This window comes from Belonocnema kinseyi, chromosome 6 (genome assembly GCF_010883055.1).
Source record: "Belonocnema kinseyi isolate 2016_QV_RU_SX_M_011 chromosome 6, B_treatae_v1, whole genome shotgun sequence".
Lineage (NCBI taxonomy): Eukaryota > Metazoa > Arthropoda > Insecta > Hymenoptera > Cynipidae > Belonocnema > Belonocnema kinseyi.
In genome coordinates this window covers 26,223,444-26,232,009 of record NC_046662.1, presented here as the reverse complement: position 1 = coordinate 26,232,009, position 8,566 = coordinate 26,223,444, and the positions used below count along the sequence as shown (strand labels likewise).

Sequence of the window (8,566 nt, the reverse complement as noted above, 5' to 3'; positions counted from 1 at the left end):
TTCAAATAAATAGTTTAACTTTTAACAAAGTTGTTTAATTGTTCACCAAATAGTTGAATTTAAAATCAAGAAGATTCATTCTCTACAAAAAAGACGAACTTTCAAAAAGAAAGGGAATAGGTTAAATTTCATTTAAAAAGAATGAATTTTAAACAAACTAGTGCAATCTTCAACCAGTAAAATGCATTTCGAACAAAAAATAGTTCATTTTTACCAAATAGTTTAATTTTCTACAAAATTGTTGAAATAAAAATTAACAAGTTTAGTTTTCTACTCAGAAAGATAAATGATTAACAAGTTGAATAAATAGTTTAACTTTTAACTATATAGTTTAATTGTTTACCAAATTGTTGAATTTAAAATCAAGAAGATTCATTCTCTACAAAGAAAAAGATTTTTACAAAAATGGAGTAGGTTAAATTTAATTTAAAAATAATTAATTTTCAAATAGAAAAACAAATTTTGAAGAAACTAGTTCAATCTTCAACCAGTAAAATGAATACTTAACAGACAAGTTTAACTCGTCCAATTTTGATAATGTCCGGATAATTATGTAGTTTAGGTCCTCTCCCTCACCGTTAGCTTCACCAATTATTTTGGAAGATTTAGTGATGCTAAATATCGTTTTGCTCGAAAGTAGGTTGAGGTACCGGATGCCTTAGTTTAGGCAATAGTCTGACCAAGATATTCACAAGAGAATTTTTAAACGTGAGAGGAATACGATTCTAAAGTCAAGGTTTCTTCAATATCAGCCAAGAATACAAAATTTCAGATCTAAGATATTTTAAAAATTTTATTTAAAGCAGTTCCTTTTTTAAAATGGTCAGGCATCAGCTCAAAGAACCTTGTATGAATAGTGATTCTTTCTCACTGGAATCAATGGAATATTCATTAGGTTGGTCCAAATTTTTTTCGTCGAATTTATTTTCACAATTATTAATAGAATAAAAAAAACACATAAATGAAAAATTGGGTTTTACGAAATTTTGATGCTAATTATGAATGAATAAATTGTTTAAACAATTGATACATGTTTTTATCTATCTTCTATACTAACGCTGGAAAATTGTGGTTTTTTCTGTAATCTTTAGCTTTTCTTTGACTTTTTAGTGAGGAACAATTAATCAATATTAATAATAATTTAAGCAAGAAGGAAAAGAAAGTTAAAAAATAGTTCTAATGTCTGTTTTATTTCAGAAAAATATATTCACGAAAAAGAAAGTGATTATTTAAAAAATGATTCTCCACATTGTTTATAAATTAAAAGCCATAACATTTAATATTACCTAAACGAGTGGGAAATTGACAAAAAGTGGAAAATTTCAGAAAAATCCGAAACTGTTTAGCATTACTATAGGGGAAGATATTTATAAACAATAATTGGTTTAAACAGTTATTTTAAAGGAATTTTAATAATTTTTTATAACTCACTTGAAGTGAAAATTTGACAAAAAGTTGACAATTTCAGAAAAACCGCAACTAAAATAATGATTTGTGTAAACAATTAAGTTTGTTAAATAATTTCATTAATTTTTACCTCGTTCTAAGTGAAAAGTGGACAAAAATAATGAAAATTTCAGAAAAACCCGATACTTTCTAGCATTATTCAAAGATAATATTATTGAAAATAATAATAAATTGTTTAAATAATTGTGCTTGTTGACTAGAATGAACTATTGTCTCACTCTAATTGAAAAGTGGACATAAGGTTAAATTATTTAGTGAAAAATTGTTTATTTTTTGTAAAAAGTCTTTCTTTTTGGTTGACTGGTTTGTTCAAAGTTCCTCTTTTTGGCTTACAAATTTTTTTAATTCGTCTTTTCGAGTTAAAAATTCGTATCTATTGGCTGAAATTTCATATTTCCTCCTAATCTAATTTGTTCGAAGATTTAACTATTTTATTTGAGAATTCACATTTTTTGGTTAAATTCAAATGTTTTTTTATTAAAAATAAAAATCTGTTTTGGTTGAATTATAATTATTTGATATGAAAATTCATCAACTTAGTTGAAAATTCAATTGAATCGTAGAAAATCCATCTATTTTTTTAAATTAATTTTTTTAATTTCAGTTTAAGATTCATCATTTTAGTTTCATCTCGTTCTTGTAATTCATCTTTGGGCTTGAATGTTCCTTGAAAGTGCTTGAAACGAATCTTTTTTCCTTGAAAATTAATTTTTTAATGGAAAATGTAACTATTTTATTTTTAGTTAAAAATTGAAGTTTTCTAAATAAATATTTAATTATTTGGGTAAATTAAGAACCAATTTGAAAAAAAATTTGATAGAAGGTTCAGCTCTTTGGTTAAAAAGTTAATACTAGTTGAAAATTCTTTTTTTTTTTTAAATTTTTTCATTTTTCGTTGAACGTGGATCTGTTTTAGTTGAACATCCGTCTTTTTTGGAAGCAAACTAATCTCTTTGAATACAATTTCTTCTTTTTAATTTAAAAATGCACTTGTTTAGTTAAAAATTTAACTCTTTTACGGAAATATCGTCTTTTAGCTAAAAAGTCCAACAACTTTGATGAACTTTTCTTTTCTCTTAACTGAAAAATCTTTCTTATTAAAAATTAACTTTCAGTTTAATATTCATATTTTTTGTTGAAAATTTAACAGAAATCGTTCTTGGATAAAAATTGAAGAATTTTTTTGTCAATTCGTCTTTCTGGTATAAAAATTCATATTTTTTAGTAGAAATTTCACCTTTTCGGAATAAAAATGCAACTGTTTGGTTAAAATTAATTTTTTTTTAATTCAACTGTTTTCATTTACAATTAAACGTTTTTTTTGTTGAAAATTTATCATTTTAGCTGAAAATTCATCTCTATTTCAAAAATTAAATATTCCGTTGAAAATTTAAATTTTCGGGTTGAAGACGATATTCTTTTGACTTAAAAATTCAACAATATACATGAACTTATTTTTCATCTTCTTGATTGCACATTTTACTCTTTTGGTTAAAAAATTTCTTCTTTTTGTGAAAAATTAAATTTTTTCTGAACATTACACTCGAACGTTTTGGTTGAAAATCTGTTTTTGATTAAAGTTTAATCTTTTTCGTTTGAAAATTTGACATTTTGTTTGAAAATGTATCAATAAAGGTAGTACATTGAATTATTTGGTCCGGGATTCAACTTTCCTGTTAAAATTTTAATTATTTTATTGAAAATTCAAAAATTTTATGAAAGTCATGTTTTTGGTCGAAAATTTAACTGGTTTGTTAAAAAAATCGTCTACGTGGAGAAAATATTTGTCTTTTTGGATTAAAAATGGTTTATTTCTGAAAATGCAACTTTCTTCCAAAAAATTCAATTATTTGTTTAAAAATGTAACGGTTATGATTGGAATTTAACTTTTTTTCATTCGACTATTTCGTTCAAAATATATCTTTATAGGCTAGATTTTTAACATTTTTGCTCAAAATTCATTTATTTTGTTTAAAATGTAATAATTTTCTTGAGAATTCAACTTTTTTTCAAAAAGTCATCTTTTTCAATTGAAAATTGAACTTTCCTGAAAATTTGTCCTTTTGAATTAAAAATTCATTTTTTATGGAAAAAAAAACATTTTTTGAAGTAACATTTTTGTGTAATTGTATTGTTAGATTGTGGTTATAAAATCTTGATTAAGATTCTGGTCTTCGAATTTTAGTAGTCATGGAAAATGAAAAATTGGTCAGGGAAAAATAGGGAAATTTTGAAAATAAACTTTTTTGGTCATAATTTTAATTTAATGGAACTTTAATATTAAATATTATTTTAAAAAATTAGAAATAATAAAAGCAGAAATCCGATTTCAGCGCTACCTCGGACTAATTTTTGAATAAAAAAACTGATATAAAAATATATCAACCTACAGGTAAATGAAGTGTAATGAAATAAAGAGAAAAAACAAATGATCCATTTGAAACCATTTTTTGTTCAGTTAAAGCAATAGAATGTCAATAAAAAATAATAACAACCTGCAGGTCCGTATTTATTTTACAAGAAAGTCTGACATAATGTTAAATGAGAACCGTTCGACGAACTCAGAATCAACAACAGGTCGACTTGTGCAACTATGTATGAAATCTTGCAGAGCAGTATAAATAAACAGAAAATCTAGTTTTTAGAGAAAGTTGCAAAAAGTGGATTTTTATTTGTTATTTTCAACTGAAGCTATAAAATGTCTGGCTTAAGGCATCAAACTTTGTTTAAACTTTTTCTTAAAATTTTTTTTTTATACTACCTTTTTATTTCATAAGTACACATTGTTTAAACAAATTCCCTGTATGAACATTTAAAGGCGGAAGGAAAAAATGTTTTCGAGTTATGTTTATCTGATAATAAAAATTACGAATTTTTTTGCACAATTAATTTAGTAAATAAAAATTTTCAAATATGTGATTTTATTTCATAGTGGAATTTATTTCTGAATGCTTGTCTATTTTATTGACGAAAGAGAAGATTTTAAGTGTAAATTATTTTTAATATTGGGAAATAATTCTGTTCTCGGCATTTTCCTTGTATACATTTTGTAATTTTTTTCACACTTTCAGAAAGATAAGAAAAATGCATAAAGATTGTTTTTCAGTTTTAATAATATCAAAGTAGGTTGAGCAAGAAACTGGAAGATTTCAAGTTTTCTTTGTAATTTTGCAAATTTAAACAAATTTTATGAAAAATTTGGAGTATTTTAAAAGATGCTTAGAACTGTTTGAAGTCATGCAAAAGTTCTAAAACAATTTCAAACTGCAGAAAATTTATTAAATAGAATGTAGATTTTTGTAAATTAAAAAAAAAGAAACTTTTTAAGGGGTTTAAAATAATTTTTTAACTTAAAAATGACATTTCAAAAGATTTCTAAATTTCATTCAAAAATCTGGATGATGTAAAGTCTATCATTTTTATTTAAAAATATTTTTAAACATTTTTAGGTGAAATTCGAACAATTTAAAAAAATAGTTGGAATTTAAAAAAAAAACAAAAAACAAATAATACTTTAAAAATGAGATATTTTGAAAAAATTTTAACAAAGTGTAGATTTTTGAAGATTTTGAAATAAAATTTTGAAAAGTATCTCGATTGAAAAAAATTAGTTGAAGTGTTTGCGAAAATTTAAGATAACTTTTTATATTGAAAAATTAATTTCAAGAGAATATGAAAACAGATTTTCGAATGGTTTAAAAGATTCCCGAAATTGTCAATTTGAATGATTTTATAAGATATTTAAAAGGTTTTGAAGTTTGGAAAAGGTAAAAAAACAATAAAAATTTTTTAACACCTACATTTTTGAATAATTTGAAAAAAAATTCGTATCTTTTAAAAAATTTTGAAAGGTGATAAGAAAGTAAAAAACTTTGCTGAAGTCTCCTAGGAAAATTTTGAATCATTAATTTTTTAAGATTTGAAGAAGCTTCTATAGAATCATACAAATTTCGAAAATATTTGCAAGATTCAAAATCAAATTTTTTAATCCTCAATTTATGACTTCAACTCTTTTTTAGTTTAAATATCAAATATTAAATTTTTCTTTCAGAATTAATCTTCTTGTTGGAAAATTAATCCATTGTATTTATTTATAAAATTTGTTAATAATAATCACAGCTTCTCCCAATGCACATTTTTTAAAAATATTTGTTTATAACAATAGAAAATAAAATTATTCATATTTTTAAATTTTGTGTACAATTTTAAATTGGATTAAAATGAAAATTGCTTCATAAATAGCCAAAACCATTCAAAAATTATAGGCTATTGTTTATAACAATAAAATTGCTAATGAAAGATTATCCATGTATAAAAAACGATTGGTTAATTATCCATTATCCATTAATATAAATTATTTGAATGAATTACGTGTCATTATCAATTATTATTATGTTATTATCGAATTATTATCTTAAATTTTACAATTTTCTCAACTTTATATTTAAATAAACATAAAAAAGATTTGAGTGTTTGTAATTTTTTTTAAATAGGTTAATTTTTTATTTAATAACAAAATTGACTTTTTTCAACTTATCAAAATATCAAAATATCAATATCTGATGTCTATCTTGAAACTACTTACACATAATTTCCAGTGGCTAAAAATAATAAAAAAATTATTATCTTATAAATAAGTTAATAACGACAATTTCTTTCAGAAGCATTTCTTAACTCATTGAAATCTATGAGTTTTAGCATAAAATGTGAATATATTTCCGATGACTTCTTGCTATTGTGTTCTAAAAATTTACAGGAATGATTAATGATTTAAACAATTTTGATAAACAAATTCAGAATTTGGCTATTTTCGAAAATAACTCCAATTTTATACGAAATCAACTGAGAATGTCTTTCCGATGACTTTTCTCTGTGCTAATTGGAAAATTTACAATAATTATTAATGATTTAAACAATTTTCATAAAAAAATTTAGAATTTGGCTATTTTTTGAAAAAAAACTTAATTTTTTACGGAATCAACTAAGAATGTTATTCAGATGACTTTTTGATATGCTAATTGGCAAATTTACAATAATTATTGATTATTTTAACAATTTTTGTACACGAATTCAGAGTGCAAATATTTCTCAACGAATAAGCTCACCTTTTTCCAAAATGTACTAAGAATGAATTTCCATTTATTTTTCACTACGATACTTGAAAATTCACAAGAATTATTAATTATTTGAACAATTTTCATAAACGAATTCAGAGTTTGGTCATTTTTCAAAGAATAGGCTTCATTTTTTACGGAACCAAATAAAAATTTCGTTGTGATGACTTTTTACTATGGTGATTTGCAAATTGAAAACAATTGTTAGTTAATTTTAAAAAAATCCATAAAGAAATTTAGAGTTTGACTATTTTTTAATGAATTTATTGTTTCAAAAAAATAATTTAACTAATTAATAATTGTAGTTAATTTGGAAGGCATTATTGTACAGAATTACCGGGAAGACGTTATTAGTCGTTTGCGCAAAAAAATTTAGAGTATTTGTTAATAAATAGGAAAAAAATGGATTTTGTTTTTGAAAATTGTTAAATTAATCAAAAAATTTTTCAGTTCGGAAATAATTAATAATTATTGTGAATTTACCAATTAGCATAGCAAAAAGTCATCAGAAAGACATTCTTGATTCCTTAAAAAAATTAGCTCATTTTACGAGAAATATCCAAATTCTGAGTTTAATAAAATTGTTTAAATAATTATTCATTTTTGTAAATTTGCAAAGCACCAGAGCAAAAAGTCACTGGAAAGATATTCTTAGTTGATAACGTAAAAATTGATCCTATTCCTTCAAAAATGTCCAAAATGTGAATTTGTTTATCAAAATTGTTCAAATATATGTTCAAAAATGTGTTTTGTTAATTTATTTGTTTATTACTTTATACAAAAGTTTTTAAAATTATTTTTACACGCTGGAAATTATTTAACAAATATTTTAGCAAAGAAAATATATATTTTTTAATAAGTCTAAAAATCTTAAAAATGGTACTTGTAAAAAGTTTTAAAAAATGTCAATTTTGTATGCAATATAAGGAAAAAAAATTTCATCACAAATCCAAAATACATTTTTTCGAAATTAAAAAAAATTTTTTGCCCTACTGTCGCACCCGGGTAAATTGCGTGATCAGTAAACTGGCACTGACTTTGTTAATCTCCCCGGAGTCCAAAAATGTAACATTATCTGCCTTCTATCATTGCACTCATTCACTTCAACTTCTTTAAAAAAATACAAATTAAATCCAAATAAAACTTTTGCTTTGTTGATTTTTAAACCAAAAACACACTTTTTCCGAAGAAGGACTCGGCCTCTTCGGTCTTGAGGTTCACAACACACTGACCTATTCAGTTTCCGGTTCTTCAGAATTTAATAAAACAGCAGCTGCGAGTGAAGAACACCTGTTGAGACTTTATTTTGTGCAAAGATCTCTGCATCGGAATTAGGGGTCGGAAAACTGAGTTACGCAAGTGAAGACGAGACTTCAGATGAAAAAATTTGAAGAACGAAGAAGAGACCAAGAAAGGGACGAGCGCGAAGAAACGGAACGACCGTTCACCGTCGCAGGTAAGATAGGACTTAACGAAACGCTGGTCAATTTTCTCTCCAGTGTGAAGGAGGCGAGTCAGCCAGGTAAAAGGAGGATTGGTGTCCCCCCTGCCAGAGACAGGGGAGCCACAGCTTTAGTTCTGGATGCACTTTCACGTGTTCACCTACCGGTTTCTTGCTGATTATGGTGTCTATCAGTCAGTTGCGGGACGTTTGGCTCGTGCCGAGGGCCTTAATGGTCATTGGTCAATGGTCAATGGCCATTGGTCAAAGGTCATTCGACTAATTCATTTGGTAACCAAATGGTAATTGAACCAATGAATAGAAAGTCAACTACTTCTGATTGCATTAGTAAAATTCTATTTTAATTGAATTAGCAGAGGATCAATTTCTAATTATTTATTTGGTAACCAAATGGTAACAGAAGCAATTAGTAGAAATTGCTAATTCTTCAATGGTCAATGGTCATACGCTAAGCCAAATGTTATGTTTTCAGTAACAAAGTTACTATCAAAGTCTCAAAATCGGAATTTGTAGAAAATTGTAG

General features: G+C 25.0%; 1 protein-coding gene across 1 annotated transcript in view; it reads right to left on the bottom strand.

The window, feature by feature from the left end:
• Nucleotides 1–8,038, bottom strand: part of LOC117175026 (atrial natriuretic peptide-converting enzyme-like) — a 143,555-nt gene extending 135,517 nt beyond the window's left edge. Inside the window, exon 1 of the mRNA XM_033364536.1 lies at nucleotides 7,814–8,038. The gene's annotated coding sequence lies outside the window, so the exon portion shown is untranslated. The remainder of the gene's footprint in view (nucleotides 1–7,813) is intronic.
• Between the last annotated feature and the right edge of the window lie 528 nt (nucleotides 8,039–8,566).